Source organism: Ursus americanus, chromosome 9 (genome assembly GCF_024610735.1).
Source record: "Ursus americanus isolate L20-20 chromosome 9, mUrsAme1.1.p, whole genome shotgun sequence".
In the NCBI taxonomy this organism is placed as follows: domain Eukaryota; kingdom Metazoa; phylum Chordata; class Mammalia; order Carnivora; family Ursidae; genus Ursus; species Ursus americanus.
The window spans coordinates 38,646,513-38,666,718 of NC_142135.1; the positions used below are offsets into that span (position 1 = coordinate 38,646,513).

Genomic DNA, 20,206 nt, shown 5'->3' on the forward strand with positions numbered 1-20,206 from the left:
AAGTAATAACAACAGCTGCAACAATCAAAGAATGAATTACAAATTATAAATTTAATTCTCAGGTTTTTTGAACTTCTTTAGATAACAGGGAAAGAAGGGGCAAAAATAATTAAATAGGCTGTAGTTCTGTTTTAGCTAACTACAACCTGAAAACAGATCACCAAGAAAGCTCTACTTGTAATCCAAATACAAGATCACACTCTTGGATAGATATTTTATCTAGTAATAAAAGTGATAATTGTCTTCATTTCTGTAAAGAATCAGGATAAAAATGAGCCAGGAAACCTAATCAAACTTGATATTTCTGAGAAAGACCATAAACGGTGTCATCTCTTCCTACTATATTCTGATGCTCTTCTCTGGTGAAATTTTCTGCTTGATACCTCTCAATTTGCCTGCCTTTAACATTCTCACCATGGATCCTTTGTCATAGGCTAAAGGATACTTGTTTTTTAAGGACAGGGTTTGAATTATGGTTCTCCTGTACAGCTTCCGTGCTCTCAAGGTAGGAATCTAAGAAGTGAGTCATGAAGGCTCACATGAAAGTTAGCTGAAGTTGATGATGACTTTCTTGCATTTAAGGACAATAGGAAAGTGCATCTAGGAGTGGGGTCAGGGAAAAGATCTATAAGCATTTAATTTCTTTCTGGTTAGAACAATCTCTTGTGTAGTAATGTTGCTAGTGACAGTCTAAACGAAGGCTTACTTGAGCCTGGTGCTAAAACCATCCAAATGTTGAAACAGACTTTAAAAATGGAGGCTGCATTCTCTGAGAATTAGTAAACACATTGGAAGTTACATTTGTATTCGTTTTATGTTCAAAGACGTGTACGCACAACTTTTTCCCCCATTAGATTGGAAGCTATATAGGCTCTCTGGGTTCAGATCAAAGAGTTATTGCTTTCTTGCTTTGCCTCTGCCATGACTGTGATGAGTTTTTAACAAATCACTCCATTTTTCATCTGTTTTCGTTACTATATTACATGGAGATGACCAGCACATTTTACAAGGCTTTTGTTGGAAATAAAAATAGTTCAGTATGATTAACTACTACATGCTATATTTACTAGCACAATTCCTCATTTCCCCTTGAAGTAATTTGTAAGGCATCTGGATCCTGGTCTATCTCCATTCTTGGTTTAAAACTAAAAAGGGTAAAGCAGAAAATTACAGAAAAGACCATACAAAAGTCCCAAAGCATATATTACTGTATATTTTTAAGGGAGAAATGAGAGCCTGGGTGGCTCAGTTGTCAAGCGTCTGTCTTCAGCTCAGGTCATGATCCCAGGGTCCTGGAATCGAGCCCCCCCACCTCGGGCTCCCTGCTCAGCGGGAAGCCTGCTTCTCCCTCTCCCACTCCCCCTGCCTGTGCTCCCTCTCTCACTGTCTCTCTCTGTCAAATAAATAAATAAAAATCTTTAAAAAAAAGAGAGAGAGAGAGAAATAAGAGGAAGGAATAAAAGTATCTTTCCTGTCCTTTCCTTTCAAGTTTCAGTTTAAACCCTAAACAAGCAAAAATCAAAGAATTACATTGGAGACTCTCAATGTAAAAGCGTCAGAACACGTATGCCAGGGTTTGTCAGTGAGAAGTAGACAGAGAGGGGCAAGCCCTTCCCTGACCCCCTTCTCTTGCACCTGTGGTCCAGGGGGAGGATGTGCAGCCTTTTAGCAGCTGTGAGGCAACCAGCCCGTGCAGGCCCGTCACCCAGCAGGGCTGGAGGGGCCTGTGCCCTCACTGAGTAAACTTAGAGGGAGTTCCCACAGTTCCGTTTGGTTCATTTGGTTTCTGGCAACTGTCCAGAAAAGCTAAGAAGGCAGTGGATAAGAAAGGAGGAAATACAAAAGCAGAAGGGCGATGGAGAGTCACTCGTTACCATTTTTCTTGTCCTATTCAGTGGCAAATGATTGGTCATTGTTGGATGCTCCTTTCATTGAACACTTTCATGTCCTGGGAAGACACTGTCCTTTAGATTTACAGGTTTCCCCAGCTATCCAAAACTAGAGCATTCCTATGAAACCCTTCATAAGCCAAAATGGCATAAAGTGAAGAAACAATTACCATCCATTTATATGGAAAATTTTTTTGGCATTCCCAGACCCAAAAAATAACCTCTGATAGGCTCTTCTGATACCTTAGGACACATCTTGCTAATGGATGCACAAAATAAATCAAAATAAAGCACAGATGCTCACAGACACAGCTCAAAGGTAAGGCAGCTTGATGCTGAGAAGCTGAGCGTGGCTCCTGGGGAAGGAGCTTGGTGGGGCTCACTGCTTGGGGTGAGCACTGCCTCTACAAGGGCTCGCTGCAGAACAAATGCTGAATGCTATCCCGGCTTTCCGCCTTTTTTCTTTTTCTTTTTTTTTTTTTTTTTTAAGATTTTATTTATTTATAGAGACAGCCAGCGAGAGAGGGAACACAAGCAGGGGGAGTGGGAGAGGAAGAAGCAGGCTCATAGCAGAGGAGCCTGATGTGGGGCTTGATCCCATAACGCCGGGATCACGCCCTGAGCTGAAGGCAGACGCTTAACCGCTGTGCCACCCAGGCGCCCCTCCACCTTTTTTCTTTTTTTAATTTTTTTAAAAATTTTATGAGTGAGAGAGAACATGAGTGGTGGAGGGAGGGCAGAGAAAGAGGGAGAAGCAGGCTCCCTGTTGAGCAGGGAGCCCAACAGGACACTGGGGCTCGATCCCTGGACCCTGGGTTCATGGCCTGAGTGGAAGGCAGACACTTAACCAACTGAGCCACCCAGGCACCCTGGCTTTTCACCTTTTTTCATCAGAGCAAGTCTCCTTTGGATTTCTTTCAGTTAGTGAAGACAGGTATTAAAGTAGGTCTTTCATAAAAGTGCGGTGTTGTAACAAGAACTTTCAAAAAGCAGGGTAATACCTGCATTGTCCGCATCTGCGATGTTCCTTTTTCAGTGAATCCGTATGATATTCTTATAACTCCCAGAATAGCTTGCCAATGGCCATAGTTCTTTCCTTTCCTTTTCTTTTTTCTTTTCTTTTCTTTTTTTTAAGGTATATTCAAGAAGCATTTGTATGGATGGTATCAGAGAGAAGAGTTTAAATGGGGGCAGGAGTTGTCTTGGATAGTGGGGAAAGTCAGGAAGGAACATAAACATGTAAACTACAGAAAATGTAATGAAGTAAAATCATAAAGTACTGAGACACTATGGCAATAAATGCTTACATATTAAGCAATATATCACCTAAAGGGGAAATAAAACAAAAAGATAATAGTATAAATTGCTGAGATGTCTCAAACTTTAATGACTTTTTTGAACTTTTTTTTTTAATCTATTCAGGAAAAACTACAAACATAATTTTACATGTCTTAGACACTTTTTATTTGGTTTCTAGGTGCAACAAAAAAATTGAGCTCTTAAGTATTACTTTTAACATCTAGGACATAAGGAGGTCTTAAGGGGTAGAAGTGTTACTGCTTTTGAAAAAAAAAATTGGCTTTGTGACAACTAAGGTTGGGTTGAAAATAGCATCACACATCCTGTGTGCACAGGACACAATGACATCTGAAGGTGGCCGACAGAACAAAGCCTAGTCTGAGAGGACGCTTTGTTGATTCGGTGCGGACAGACCCAGCGTTGGCTCAGGCCATTCCGCGAGGCCTTCCCTGCTCCTGCAGCCCAAAGCTGTGCTTCCCCTGCAATCCCACAGCTCTTTGTTACCATCTCCTGGGTCGCCTACCATGTACTGTAAACAGCCCCTACTAAGCGCTTAAGGCCTTAGACCACATGTTAAGTTCCCTGGAAACGGAGCCCACAACAGAACTTTGTGCACATGTGACATGTTGAGAGTGTTCTCTCAGGAGGCATCTGTCGTGTAGTGAAGGAAAGAATGGGAAGGGCAAGAATGTGGCTTCCACCAGATACTCTCAAGCTCTGGAGCATAATTTATGCATAAATTATTTTTATAAATATAAATATACAAATTATCCTCCAGAGCTTGAGTCTGCAGTCTCCCCTGATTCTGCAGAGTCTGTCAAGGGAGACTTTTATACCCTTTTCCAGGGTTCCCAACCTCAAATGAGGGCATCTTAACTCTGGGCAAGGTGTTTTCCATTGCCCAAGGGCAATCCTCTGGACCAGGTTGCAGGGGTGAGCCTTCAGCCAAAGCACCAGCAGAAGCTGGGGGGACAAGCACACCAACCAACAAATAAAAGGGATTCCAAGGGCTCCGGGTGTGGCACCAACATCTTCTGTTTCAGATCGGCATGGGAATCAGCATCACGCTTCCAGATGTGGGGAGCATTCTGGAGCAGAGTTGACTGAAATACAAGCAGAGCGGGGACAGCCTATGGTCTACGGTGCGGGCTTACTTGGCAGAAATCAGCATGGACTAATTGAGGCCTAGAGCCAGATGATAAATAATAAGAGTAACCACAATAACAGTTAATATTTATATAGTGCTTACTGCATACCAGGCACTGTTCCAAGCTCTTTACTTAAATGAACTTATTTATTCCTCACAATAACCCAATGAGGTAGGTATTGCTCTTATTTCTAATTTACAGATGAGGACATTAATTTATAGATGAGGAGGCAGCCATTCATAGACGGGTTACAAAACTTCACTGAGGTTACAAAGTAAGCAAGTGACAGCTGAGTTTCAAATCCAGGTGGTCTCCACTCTGAGTTCCTGTGTCACTATTGTCTCCCCAATGCAGAATTTAGATACCACTGCCAGCAAAGTGGGGATGGGGGATGTATTAGTTTCTTATTGCTGCTGGAACAAATTACCACACTTAGTGGTTTAAAACAACGCAAATTTATGACTTTATAATTCTGGAAGTCAGAAGTCTGAATGGGCTTCTTTGGGCTATACTCAAGTTGTTCGGTTGGCAGGGTTCCTTCTGGAAGCTTTAGGCGATAATCTATTTCCTTGCCTTTTCCAGCTTCTAGAAATCTCCCACATTCCTTGGTTCATGACCCCTACCTCTTTCTTCAGAGCCATCAGACTAGCATCTGCACACCTCTTACTTGGACCCTCCAGTCTCCCTCTTTCACTTATAAGGACCTTGGTAACTATATGGGGCCACCCAGATAATCTAGGATAATCTCCCCGTCTCAAGATTCTTAATCTAATAACCTCTGCAAAGTCCCTTTGCCATATAAGGTAGCATAGTCCTAAATTCTAAGGATTAGGATGTGGACATCTTTGGGGGACCCTTATTCTGCCTACCACAGGGTGGCAAGAAGCTATCTCAGATATAGTTTTGGCCAACTAACCCAGCAGAAGGGAAGTTCAAAATATATCTTCATTTTAATTATAGAAGAATAAAATCACATTTCTCCCACATATGAGTTTATAAACTGAGACTCATATCTGGTACTATAGATTCTATATGTATCTTATAACCACATTTATTTATTTATTCATTTAACAAATATTTATTTACCACCTGCCATGGACTGTTCCATGAGAAGGTAATGATCTTCTATTATATTTTAGCTGTTTTACATTTTGAGGTAAACTTGTTGGAGTCTAGGCTACCCCAACTGAAACTACTTAGTTTGAGAATGCATCTTTAAATGTAAGCACTTGAAGGTAGGTTATTCAAAATCAAGGTTATGCAAAGTCTAGCAGATTCCTTCTTATTTGGGTTAGATCACTTGTTAATTTTTTAAAACTGTGGTAAAATACACATAACATTTACCATCTTAACCATCTTTATGTGTATAGTTCAGGAGTGTTGAGTATACCCACATTGTTGTAAAACAGATTTCCAGAACTTTTTCATCTTGCAAAACAAATTCTGTATCTAATAAACAAAAACTCTCCATTTCCTTGTCCCCCCAGCCCCTGGCAACCACCATTCTATATTCTGAGTCTATGAACTGTCCTACCCTAGATACCTCATACAAGTGGAATCATACAGAATTTGTCTTTTTGTGACTGGCCTATTTCACTTAACATTAATGTCCTTCAAGTTCATCCATGTTGTAGCCTGTGTCAGAATGCCCTTCCCCTCTAAGGCTGAATAATATTCCACTGTACATAGAGACCACATTTTGTTTACCCATTCATCTGTAGACGGACATTTGAGTGGCTTATCTATAATTCTCTCAGAGTCTAGGAGCCTTGTCTACAGGGAGCACGCCCCACAGCTAACATTTTAGTTCAAGTCTTTATTTCCCCACCTCCTAACGACCCCTCCCCACCAAGTGCATTCTAATTCTGAAATGACCCATTCAAGTACTTGGAAAATAGTTGAAGCAAAATACGTACAATTTCAAAATAAAGTAAGAATAAAAGCACTCAAGGACTCGCAAGTACATTTCTCCCCATATTTTGGTGTTCCGTGTATTAAAAACAAATCTACAAAAAAAAAAAGATCAGCTGAAAATATAAGTAATGAAGGGCATTACTAGAAGATGTAAACCTGAATTTGACATCAAAACACCCAAAATTATATTCATGACTCTGAAAATTTTTATTTGCCTCATGCTGAAGAACAGAACAGAATTTTATAGCTCTGTTATGATTACACATAACTTTTTGGTCTATTATCTAAAATAGAAGGCCTGTAATTTATACGTCCTATCTTCAAAAAAGATGTTTTTCAGCTTTACATTAGAACAGAAGAAGAATGCTCCCAAAGCCCATTTCGGTCAGAAGTTAGAGTTGTTTTGTCAACTCAACAATTAATAAAGCTTGGATTTTTCGTTTTATTTTTCTAAAACGATGACACTCTACTTTTGATACCCATCCTACAGCAACATTGGCAAATGTACACAGGGTTGTGTGAATAAAAATATTCGCTGGATTATTGTTTGTATAAAGAAAATAGAAATGTCCTGAACATCCCAAACTGGGAGACTGGTTATATATATAACGGTACATCAATACTACAGCATATCCTATGGCCATTTAAAAGAATGTAGCAGATGCCAACATCCTTATCTAGAAAGAGCTTGAAACATATTGTTACCGTGAATAAAAGCAAGTCACAGGTTAATACAGATGGTACTCATTTATTCAATGCATATTTCTTGAGAGCCAACTACCTCATACCCAGTTGAGAGGATTTAATGAGGACTTATTGAGAATGCAGCCTGACACATATATCCAGTGCTCCAAAATGTTAATTATTGTACAAGGTATTATCCTGCTATAACAAAATAAGCAGAATGACCTCCAAGAATAAGTCTCCAAGACATAATTCTTTACTTTCTTTCTTTGATTTTTTTTTAAACTTCTTTCCTTTTTTTTTTTTTTTAAGATTTTATTTATTTATTCGACAGAGATAGAGACAGCCAGCGAGAGAGGGAACACAAGCAGGGGGAGTGGGAGAGGAAGAAGCAGGCTCATAGCAGAGGAGCCTGATGTGGGGCTCGATCCCACAAGGCTGGGATCACGCCCTGAGCCGAAGGCAGAAGGTTAACTGCTGTGCCACCCAGGCACCCCTCTTTCTTTGATTTTTTATTTGTTATTTATTTGAGAGTGAGTGAGTGAGAGAGCACGAGCAGGGGGAGCAGAGCAAAGGGAGAGGGAGAAGCAGGCTCCCCACTGAGCAGGGAGCCCAATGCAGGACTCCATCCCAGGACCCCAGGATCACGACCTGAGCTGAAGACAGATGCTTAACTGCCTGAACCACCCAGGCACCCCGTAAGTCTTTACTTTCTTAAGCAGGGCCAGACCCTGGTGAAATTGTGGACTTGCTCTCCACCATTCTAGTACCCATTTTACAGACTTCCAGAGTCCTTGGGTTATAGTACTTCCATCCCCTTTACACAGGACGCCTCATGCGGCCCACATACAGACCTACCATATTTGGGCAGAAGATAAAATATTTATCTGTCCTGCGTCCCATGCTTGTAAGATTCTGACTGAATTATTATTAACCTGAAAGAGCTAGTTTGTATCAGATTGACAAGTCTTTGCTAAGGATTCTCATTTTCCATAAAGATGTCTTCTTTCAGCAGTATGTTTTGGAAACACACTCCTCTTATGGCATGAATGCCAGGTCTCTACCACTCCTGGTTCACAGTACATAGAGAATGGGGGTTGTACTCTGGGTTCTGAAGTCCTGTGACCTGGCTTGAAAGAGCCCAAATCCACCATTTGTTCTTAGCTCTGTGATCCAGCATGATTTATTTACTTATTCTGGCTAGAATTTCTTCAATTATAAATTGAGGATAACACATACTCTTAAAAGATCACTGGCAGGATCTAGACAGGCAGTATCATATGTCTGGGTCACTTCCAGTAATACAGATGTTGGTCCCATTTCATTATAACTGTAATCTCCTTGAAGATGGGACCCTCTCTTCTACCGAATTTCTTTTTTCGCCATGGCTAAGGTGACTTGGTTCCCAGATTTTTCAAGGAATCTTTCCTGCCTTCTTTGAAAGGCCTGGACCATGCATCTGCTTTCTGGATTGGACAGTCTGGCCAGTAGAGGAACACGGAAGTTAAGACTATGCTGCCTGGAGTCCAACAGACATACCTCTTCAAGATACTCATTGTGCAGTTTTTGGCAGATTATTTTACCCCAATAAGCCTCAGCTTCCTAGTATGTGTAAGTGACTAGTAGAAATTCCAACCTCATAGGGTTGTGTGAGGCTTCAGTAAGATTGTGTGTGTAAAAGATGAACCTGGGGTACGGTGAGTGCTGATGAATGTTAACTGGTATCATTACCTTCTTCATTCTGCTTCTTCTCACATGAATACTAGAAAACTCAACCCTAATAGTGAACATATAGTTCTCAGTCCTTCGTTTGGACACTTGCCAAATGAATGTCAACTATACCGGGAACTGTGATGGGTGCTTTTGAATATGAAAATGCACGAGCGTGCTCCTGAAGTCGTGTTGCTCACTCGATGATGGAGACAAACATACAATGAGGTGAGTTAAATGATGGGGGGGGGGTGATGGCAGGGAGGAGGCTAGAAGGAAATCGATACGTTTTGTGGGTGAATTTAGTGGGCATAGATGTGCTCACGGGAAAGGCTAAGCCATCACTGACATTTCTCCCCAGATCATGTAAGTGCATCTTGTCTGGGGCTGGGGAAAGCACTCCACCTTCACTGTCTGCCTGACTCTTAGGAGGGGCTGTCTGCGAAGGCGTTCAAGGCAAATGGAAAGAAAATGTGACATCATGATACAGGAAGAGATGTTCTGAAACAAGCAGAGCTCTGTGGTTACCCTCTGACTTCCTATGCTGGCAGTGGCTGCCTTGCCCAGATCTGGGGCAAGCTCTCATGCACGCATTCATTCATTCATTCGTTCGTTCAACGGTTTGGGAACCTTGTCCACGTGGATCTCTCATTTGCGTGGGTGGTTGGGCTCCTACATAAACATGTGTATGCCCAGCATGTTCCATGTTCACAAACACTCAAAACCTTCTGTCAACTATTTACTTTTTGCAAGGTTTGTATATCTTCTATGTTTACAGATTATGATGCTATATACAGGCTTTCATGTATAGAGAAGAGAGCACATGATTTGAATAATAAAACTTAGATTTTCATCACAGTTCTGCTGTGGATGTCACTCTAACTTTCTAGGCCACACTTCCCTCATCTGTAAAATGGGGATAACACTGGCCCTCACAGATTCATTTCAGGGCCCAAAGGAAGCACATTCCAAAATAAAGAGAATTATATACATTTAAGTTGATGATGGTGTTGCTATTACAGAAAAGAAATTTTACATTTGTAACTGTTTCTTTTCTTAAAGAATAGAAAGATCAGAGAAAAATCAGTGGAGAGAGAGTGCTGACTTGCCAGCTGCTGATCAGCATACATGTTTAAAACACACCAAAAATATCTTGTACAAACTGAAATGCTCTAAAATGTTCAAGAGGATGCATGTAGACTATCGAAGTGCAGTGATGGTTCTGACAGTCAATAAGAGATTTGCATAGAGGCCACATCATTTTTAGCACTTTAATGTTAAATGGGAGCATTGATACAAGAGATTCTAAATGTGGTGTTTTAATAGAGCAGAAGACAGCTGGCCTCTGTTAACCCGACAGGAGGACGTGAGTGGATGGCGACTTTGATCTCTGAAGAAATTTACACAGAGGGATAAGAAAGGAAGAAGAGGAAGAAGCAACTGTATTAAGGAAAGAAACATCAATTAATAAGGAGCCAGGGCAAGAAAAAGACTCTGAGTCCAGTCCCTTATCTGTGTCCAGGGAAATGGATCTAAATGTCATCAAAAAAGCACTTATATTGAGCTTTATTCATATTTGGATCTTGCCCAAGTGGAAAATTTCTATAGACTTTCTAACTCTATTTACCTTGAGATCTTCATTCTTCAGCAAGGTAGGGTTCAAATTATTTTACACATTTGTATTATAATTAAATGTAACCATGAAATGAAGTTTGCATTTGGGGAAATAGTAAGAGTTAGGATCAGATCGTTCTGGATTTTAATTCCTCTGCCGCATTCACACCAAGGCCGAAATTGCTCCAGGCTGCTCCCAGCCAATGGCCAGGCACGGTTGGGTGCAAGAGCCCAACATAGGACTCTTCTAATGGGAAAGTTTTGCTCTGGATTCCCCCCTACCCCCATAAGCCTGGCTGAGACCTTCCCCACGCTGTGCCACAGTCTGCATATCCTCCTTCTCAAGTCCGCCTCCTTCTTCCCTCCTCATACACGTGTGAGACCAGATCACGATCTGAAGCCTTTCCCTGTCACTCCTGCTTCCTCTCCCCTTTACAGCACTTCTAAATCCACCTTGACATCTTGCTTCTTAGCAACTTGAACTGCCACACATTCTCAAAGGTTTCTTGTGAAGGTTAAATGAGATAATTCATGTAAGGTGCTTGGCATGGTATTGGATTCATAGCAGAAGCTCGTTGAAAACTGGTTGTTGAAATTTTGAGAAAAAAGAACATCAAGTTGCAGGAACCATGCTACTTGATTTTAAGACTTACATAAAGCTACAGTCATCAAGACAGTGGAAGTACTGGTGAAGGAATAGAGACACATAGATCAATACAGAACAGAATACAGAAAGAGACCCGCACAAATACAAAAGCCAATTGATTTCTGACAAAGGTGCAAAGCAATTCAATGGAGAAAGAACGGTCTTTTTAACAAATGATGTTGGGACAATTGGACATCCACAGGCAAAAAATGAACCTTGACCTAACTTCACACCTTATACAAAACTGAACTCAAAACAGATCATAGATCTTTATGTAAAACCTCAAACTATGAAACTTTTAGAAGAAAACAGAGGAGAAAGTATTTGTAACTTGAGGTTAGTTCTTAGTCATGGCACAAAAGTATGATTCATAAAAGAATACGATCATAAGTTAGACTTCATCAAAATTAGAAACATTTTCTCTGTGAAATATACTGTTATGAGAATGAAAAGACAAGCTACAGACTGGGAAAAAATGTTAACAAATATTCCACAAATGACTTCTATCCGGAATACATAAAAACCCGCAAAATTCAACAGTAAGAAAACAAACCACTTAAATCACAGACAAAAGACAAACAGATATCTCACCAAAGAGGATATAATGATAGCAAATAAGCACAAGAAAAGATGTTCAACATCACTGACCATCAGGGAAACTCAAATTGAGGTCACAATGAGATATCATTACACACTTAGTAGAATGGTTAAAATAAAAAATATTAACAATACTGAGTGCTGATAAGAAGGCAAAGCAACCGGAACTCTCATACATAGCTAATGGGAATGCAAAATAGTACAGTCACTCTGGAACTTTCCTTTAAAGTTAAATATAGACTCACCTTATGACCCATGGGTATTTACCCTACATGAATGAAAACTTGTATTTATACAAAAATCTGTACACAAATATTGATAACACCATTCTTAATTGCTAAAAACTGGAAACAACTCTAATGTCCTCCAACAAAGATGCATACACCGTGGTACATGCATAGACTAGAACACTACTCAGCAGCGTAAAGGAGCAAACTATGAACGTTTGCAACAATGTGGATGAATCTCAAAGGAGATTCGCATTATGCTGAGCGAAAGAAGTCAGTCGCAAAAGATCACGTACAATATGATTCCGTTTATAGGACAGTCTCTAAGACACAAAAGTATAGATAGTGACACAGAACTGATCAGTGTCCAGGGAATAGGGTGGGGGAGGGCACGACCACAAAGGGGGAGCATGAGAGAGTTTTCTAGGGTCAAATTGTTCTGTATCCTCATTGTTGTGGTGGTTACATGAATCCCTACATAGGTTAAAATTCATACTACTGTACACCAAAACAAAAAAAAAAGTTGATTCTACTGCATAATTTAAAAAATAAAATTAATTTAAAAATTAGTCATTGGTGTTATAAATATTGATATCTTTGAGGGCTAGTTTTGTAAATAATAGTTGCCACTGATTGCTACCTCCCTGCTTTAAGCATTCCTAGTTTTCACTTCCACACCTTGCTAAACCTCCTTAGGAAGCTCACGCCAGCACCTTCTTGCTGTGTTCTTTTTTTTTTTTTTTTAAGATTTTATTTATTTGAGAGAGACAGAGAGAGAGAGAGAGAGCATGAGCAGAGAGAGGGAGAAACAGACTCTCCACTGAGCAGGAAGCCGGATGTGGGGCTCGATCCCAGGACCCTGAGATTATGACCTGAGCCGAAGGCAGACGGCGCCCCATCTTGCTGTGTTCTAAAACGTCATTCAATCCTATAGTCAGACCAGGGAGATGTTGTTTAGAACATTGGATCAGCAAGGGAGAGCTATAAAATGCCGTGAAGATTGCTTGGTCAATTTACTGGAAGTTCGTAATGGAGACAATGCCGCTGCTGCAGCTGATGGTGATAACAGCGTCCTGAAACTCTGGAGCATTTTCTCAATGGTTCATTGGTGCAGGAAGAGCCTACCAGATACTGACAATAACTCTTCCCCACTGGCACAAGAGTCAGCAAGTCCCGGCTCGAAATGTGGCAAGGACGTCCCGGGGGCTCCCAGGAGTGACCCATCAGCATGACTTGAAAGGACAGAAAGATTCTTTGGCTTTCTCGGAGAGCTCCCAGTGGGTGTGCACCGGAGAGGGGATGCTGCACGAGTCACCGTGTGCATCTCCTTTTCGCTTGTCATTTCCTAATCAAGCCCCGACCCTGCCTCAGTGGCTGACTCTGCTTCTGAGAACTGGGTACTGCTGTCTTGCAGCTGCCTCCGGAGGCCAGAGGGTTGGCCCTGGTAGACAGCCACGGCTCACCGTGAAGGCAGAAACGGAGTTACCTACGATACCAGCTGTAGGTGGCAAATGGAGCCAGTCATCTACCTTCTTCCCTTTGGATTGCCAGCTTTTCTCCAAAGTCCCCCCACCTCACCCGCCACCCGAGTTCTGAGCTCCAAATAAGGCCAGTGGCTCTCTAGGGGAATGTAGAACTCCACGAACGTTATCCACGCATTCATTGGAAGTTCATCCCCGGTTTTTAAAAAAGTCCACCAAGGGTTAAAGTGTGGTTTTTGTGTGCACGAGAACACCGAGAACACCGTGGGTGTCCCCTTTGATGGTATCAGATCGAATGGCAGATCCCTGAAGTGCTTCCTCAGTGTTTTCTCCAAAAGGGAAATGTCCAACAATACAGGTAGCAAAGCAATAAAAATTAAAGACACTATGGTATCTTTTTCATTTGTCAAATTGGGAAAGAGTAAGAAATGTCCTTGTCTAGGCTTTCATTCTGCAAGTTCATGGTTTCACTGGCCTAATACCCACGTCCTGCAACATGCAACCTCATGTTCTCATTTAGTTATTTTATTATTATTTATTTGCTATTATTTAGTGAAGTTCGCTACTTTTCTGCTCAGTACAGAAAATACAGAGAATACTAGAAAAGGCAAGCAAGCAAAAACAATTATCCATAAACAACCACTGTTGAAATGTTGATGACATTCCTCACATGTTTTGTAAGCAGCATCTGTTCTTATTTTTAAATCGAGGTAGGATGGCATTACATACAGTATTCTGTAGCTTACTGCATTTTCACACATCTTTTAAAAAAGATTTTATTTATTTATTTATTTGAGTGAGAGAGAGAGAGAATGAGCGAGTGTGCAGGAGCGGGGGCAAGGGCAGGAGGGGAAGCAGGACCCCCCTCTCGTCCTCTGCTGAGCGGGCAGCCCGCCATGGGGCCCCATCCCAGGACCCTGGGATCATGACCTGAGCTGAAGGCAGATGCTTAACTGACTGAGCCACTCAGGCGCCCTTCACACAACATCGTATCAAGCACAGCCTCCTACTTGTACCTACACACTGACGTCATTTAAGGCGGGCAGTGCTCAGTTCAACAACTCTTGTCCCAAATGACAAGAGTTACAGCGCCTCATCATAAAAAATTCACATCAACTGTGGCTGTCCCACTGCCAGGTTAATTTCCTTAATTCTGCTGAGACTTTTGGGCTCTCTCTCTCTCTCTTCTGTCCCCTGCCATAGGGAACTCCAGGGAGAGAGAGAATCAATGGTTATGTTGGGTTTTCACTTCTGGTTAAAAGCTTTATGGTCGACAAACCTCGCCCTCCCAGAAAGGACCTCTTGGGATCCAATTCTGTATTTCTTAGAGGGCCTCAGATATGTCCGTGCAACACCCTGGCATCCTTCCAGCAACCTCTGAACACAGAGAAGAGATATGCATTTGTTTCTAGTATTACCACTCTTATTAACGACTCATTTCTCCTCTGGAATAACACCACCTGCCACCCTTAGAGTTTTGTTTTCTAACGCCCTCCTTGGTGTTTCCTGGAATACCCAAGAAAAACAAACACTCATTTGCTACAATCTTTCAGATCTGCTTCCTGTGAAATAATGACCACAAGAGATTTCAGCCACTCTGCAAAGTCTCAGGAATGACGTCAACCTTTTCAGTCTTATTCAGACCTGTGCTCCAGAATTAAGAAGGAATAAAATTTTAAAACTTTAATGCACATGCCAAGACAATGCAGAAAAATACAAAGTGTCCTGAATTTATAAACAGGAATCTTAAAGGATTTTCAATGCCCAACCCAAACACTCTTCTTCTGGGAAGGCTTCCTGAAAGAGCTGCTATTTGAGCCAAGGTATGAAAGAATGAGTAGGAGTTAATCAGGGTCAGGTGGGGGCAAAGGGTGGGACCATCTGGACAAAAAGTATGATTCGAGCAAAGGCAGAAGCGAGAAGCAGGGAGGTGAATCTGTGCAGTGTTCTGCTATTAAAGAATCAAGTACAAGGTGGTGTGAGGGGCACAGGGAGAATGGCAAGAAATGAAACTGGAAAGCTTGGACAAGGAACAAATGTCTGAGAAAAAAAACCCAAACTAGCCCAGGCTGAGTTCAAAATGTTATATTCCAGTGGGCTATATTGATCTAGTGACTGCTTCTGCTTGCCACAATTTTGTAAAATTAAAATCCCTATATATAAAATGAGATTTAAGCAACATTTTTAAAGCAATTTTTACTCCTGAAATTTCTTCTCCCCAATAAAAACCCATCTCCAAATATTTTCTTTCCTTTCTTGGTGTAGCATTTTAGTAAGTTTAGCTCATTTGCAAAATTCACCCTAACAGTGGGAGATAAGGTTATATTTGAATGATGACATGTGTGTGTGTGTATAAACAAGCACTTGTGAGTGTGTGTAAGGTGGCACAACAGATATGCCTTATACATTGATCTTCACTCCCTGAATACCTTTTCATATCTCTGTGGCTTGGCCCATGCTGTTCCTCATGCCTGAATACCTTTCCTCTTGTGCCCTTCCAAACTGAAAAATCCTTGCTTATTCTTTACCCAGCAGCCCCTTCGTGAAGCCATCCCCCATGGCCCAGGCAGTCTTAATGGTTCCGTCTGTGTTCCCAGAGCATTTTCTATCACTTTTGTAGCACTAAGGATAGCAGTTCTCAACTGTGACTGTACATTAAAATCACTGGGGCTGCTTTGTAAAAATACTTTTGCCTGGGTTTCACTCCTAGAGAATCTGATGTCATTGGCCTGGGGTGGGGGCGGCCAGGAATCTGTATGTTTAAAAAGCTTTCCAGGGGTTCAAATGGGAATCAAGATTGAGAATCACCCCTTAACTGGCACTTACTTAGCTTCATCCCACAAATTTTGAAAGGTTATAATTTCATTTTCATTCAGTTCAAAATATTTTTAAATTCCTATCGAAACTTGCTCTTTGATTGTGGGTTATTTCGAAGTGTATTCTGTAATTTTCAAGTATTGGGTATTTTTAGTTTTATTTCTGTTATTGATTTCTAATTTAATTTCAGTATGGTCAGAGAGCTTACACTGTGATTTAAATTCGTCTAAGTTTGTTGAAGTTTGCATTAGAATGCAGAATATGGTCTGTTCTGGTGAATGTTCAATGCACACTTGAAAACCATTTGCATGCTTCTGTGGTTGGGTGGGATTTTGTACAAATGTCAATTTGGTATAGTTGGTTGGTGGTGGTGGTCAAGTCTACTATATCCTTATGGATCTTCTGTTTATTTGTTCTCAACTACTGAGAGAAGAGTATTAAAGTCTCCAGCTATAAGCATGCATTTTTCCATTTCTCCTTTCTGTACTATAAGTTTTGCTTCAAGTATTTTGATATTTTCATTAGTTGGATGCAATTGAAACTTGTTATATCTACTTGGTGAACTGACCCCTTTCTTTATCACCATGTAATGTCCATCTTTATCCCTGGTAACTTTCATTCCTCCGCAATTTACTTCGCCTGATATTAAAGTAGCCATTCTAGTCCTTTTCCATTAGTGTTTGCACTATACCTTTCTCATTCTTTTACTTTTAACCTACAACATTATATTTAAACTGGGTTTCCTGTAGGCAACATATAGTTGGGTCTTGCTCTGTTATTTATGATGACATTCTCTTCTAATTGATGTAGACTATTGCAATTGTATGGCATTATTGATATATTTGCATTAGGTATACGATTTTATATTTGTTTTCTATCTGTTCCCTATATTTTTGTTCCTGATCTCTGCCCTGTCCTGCTGTCTTTTGGGTTATTTGAATATTTTTCAGTATTCCATTTTAATTTATGTAGTGAGTTTTTTACTATATTTCTGGTGTAGTTTTGTTAGTGGTTGCTCTATAGATCACAATATAATATTTAACGTTCACAATCTACTAAGAATAAATATTTTAGCACTTCATGTAGCATTCAAAAAATTTGCCATCAATACGTCTCTTTACTCTCCCCACTTTTTGTTATGGTTGTGATATGTATATGTAGATATGTATATCTAGATACACTGAAAACCCATCACACAGTGTTGTGATTTTTGCTTTTAACTGTCGCATATATTTTTAGACTTCAGTCTATTCTATTTATCGAGATATTTATCATTTCTGTTGTTCTTTCCTTCATGAAGTTTCAAGGTTCCCTCCACCATCATTTCCTTTCCATCGGAACAACTACATTTAGCATTTCTTCTAGAGCAGATCTACTGGCAACAAATTCTATTTGTTTCCCACTCCCGAGAACGTTGTTAGCCTTATAAGCAAACTGTACAGTTATTTTACTAGCAAAAAAAAAATCGGTTAACTCAGGAATAGCAGAGAATCGCAATATAGGACACACAACCTACAGCAAAACCATTGGCAAGTTCAGAGAACAAAGGAGAAGAGCACTCTTTTACAGAGGAAAGAAGGAGTCGGGAGGGGCTCTGCTCTTATAAACAAAAAGTCCATTGGAGTAAACTAGGAGCTCGAGGTATGGTGGCTGCGTTGTGACATTCTCTCATTGCCTGGGCTGTTGCCAGGCAAGGGGAAAATCTTAATTCCTCCTGCTGGAGTAGTAAAGTATAGGCTTCTTCCTGTTGGGAATACAACGGAGTCTCCTGTTGGGGTCTGCAATCGACAAGAAGGGGGTAGGGCATGAGAGCTCCCCCTGCTGGCCTCCAGGCTCCATGTTAAATGAGGTTTAATTTTATTAATTTTCATGTCTTTATTTTGCATTCATTCCCGAAGGGTATTTTCACTGTGTATAGAATTCTAAGTTGACAATTCTTTTAACACTTTAAATGTGTTGTAGGGCTTCCTCCGGGCCTCTACAGTTTCTGGAGAAAAACCTATAGTCATTCAAATTGTTGTTCCTCTACACGTAAAGAATCATTTTTCTAAGGCTTCTTTCAATATTTTCTTTCCTATTTTCAGTGTTCTGCAGCTTCACTGTGATATGTGTATTTCCTGGAGTTTCTCCTGTTGGGGACTTCTTGAATCTATAAGTTTATGTCTCTAATCAAATTTGGGAAATTGTCTTCAAATGTATATATATTTCAAATGTATATATCTTTTGATGTACTATGTGTTGGCTAATTGAATTTAAATTTAAAAAACGATAAAAGGCAATTTTAAAAAATATATCTATCTTTCTCCTTCCTTTCTGAGACTCTGATGACAAAAACATCAGACCTTTGGGTATTATCCCACAGATCCCTGAAGTTCGGTTCGTTTTATTTTCAATCTTCTCTCTCATTATTGTTTCACTCGCTAGTTCTGAAATATTAGCCTTCCAAATGGAAAAGCTGTGCTAAGGTTAACTCAGTCATTTACTGACCTGTTCTACCATCTGTTGTGCAGCAGTGAAGCTAGATGCATTTCTCACCTGACAATCCTGCAGGCACTGATACTAGATGGTAATTCTTACCATTTATATGGGGACACAGTTTACGAAATGTCTTTTCACACATTATTGATCCCCATGGCCCTCAGTGAAGAATCATATATTATTCTAATGCTTCAGGTACAGAGTTTGAGAAGCAAAATAATAAGTAGCTAGCCTAAGATAACAGAGCTCATAGAAATTTAAATCAGGACTCACACCAATTGATTGTAGAATGTATAGCTTAGCTCCTTCTTTTATGCCAGTGGAATTACAAGGGAACTTTAAAATTAAGACTGTTTTCAAGCAACATCTTCATAAAACTCCAATATATAAACAGGTATGAACAGAGTTGCTCTGGTTGAAGGGCACGACTGGCCTCCAGGACATTATGCTCTGAGTGGTAGAGTGTGAAAACTACTGCCCTGCATCACGATTAGACATTGAAGGACTGAAACATGACCACTGAGGACATAGTTTCTTCTCGCCAGAAGTGAAGCCCATCTGTCATGCCTTCATTAGTTCAGCAAATTTCGCCACAGTCATTCCCAGTTTCCCTGTCTGCACACTGAAGTTCAACGCCTTTTGCCCGTTATTTTTAGTCTAAAGTGGGAAAGACGGGGGGGCATCCTGCATCTTGACAGACTACCACCCTCAGTCTTCTTTGTGAATTTGTGAGAGTCTCACCTAGATTTACTAAGGAACAGAGACAAGATTAATCTTGGGCAATGTTCACTATAATCCTAAGGTTTCTCTGTGGTGTTGTTTTTTTTTTCCCCCAGCAATTCTTTGCATTCCTAAAAAAAGAATGCTTAGCAAGGAAACAAAGTTGAGAAGCAGAAAGGCTGTGGGCGAGGGCTTCAAGCCAGTCAGTGATATGGTGGTCCTAAGTCTTGTCCCCAATAACTCATTAACAACCGAGGTTTCCATTTTTTTAGTGTGAAGTTGGCGGCTTTCTATTATTATTATATTTTTTTTTTAGAGAGAGAGAGCATGCACACACATGTGCACATGTGCATGAGAGGGAAGGGCAGAGGGAGAGGGAGAGAGAATCTTAAGCAGGCTCTACACCCAACGTGGGGCTCGACCTCACAACCCTGAGATCATGACCTGAGCAGAAATCAAGAGTCTGACACTTAACCGCTTAACCGACTGAGCCATCCAGGCGCCCCAATGTTGGTGGCTTTTTGCCACATTGCCCCGTAGCATCTCAACACAAGAATGGTACAGATTAAATTTTTTAAAAATTTATAGTGCTATTATATTTATAAGTTTCAGATTTAAAATTCAATCTCTATTAATTCCTGGCGAAGAACGACTAAGTGGCCTCCACAGCGCCAGCTCCTGTTGTCACTCTCCCCCTTTCCACAGCTTGAGGTACAATGAGGGAACCGTGTGTGAGACCGAACAGCCTCCATCTTAGGATATCTACCAGCGCCAGTCTGTTATTTCTGTGACCCTCTATTCCGGCCATGGGGGCCAGACTAGCACCTATCCCAGCATCAGACAGGAAGACAGTAGCCTTACAGAGTATTTAACCACCTCCCACTGTTGTGCAAGGTCAAATCCTTCACTGACACAACCTGTCTGATTTTTGTGAGAATTTAAAAAATTTCTCTTTTATGTTCTTATCTTTCATAGTTCGTAT

At 40.7% G+C, this 20,206-nt stretch overlaps 1 long non-coding RNA gene across 1 annotated transcript in view; it reads right to left on the minus strand.

The window, feature by feature from the left end:
* Nucleotides 1–20,206, minus strand: part of LOC148109450 (uncharacterized) — a 47,346-nt gene that overhangs the window by 7,987 nt on the left and 19,153 nt on the right. The window lies entirely within an intron of this gene.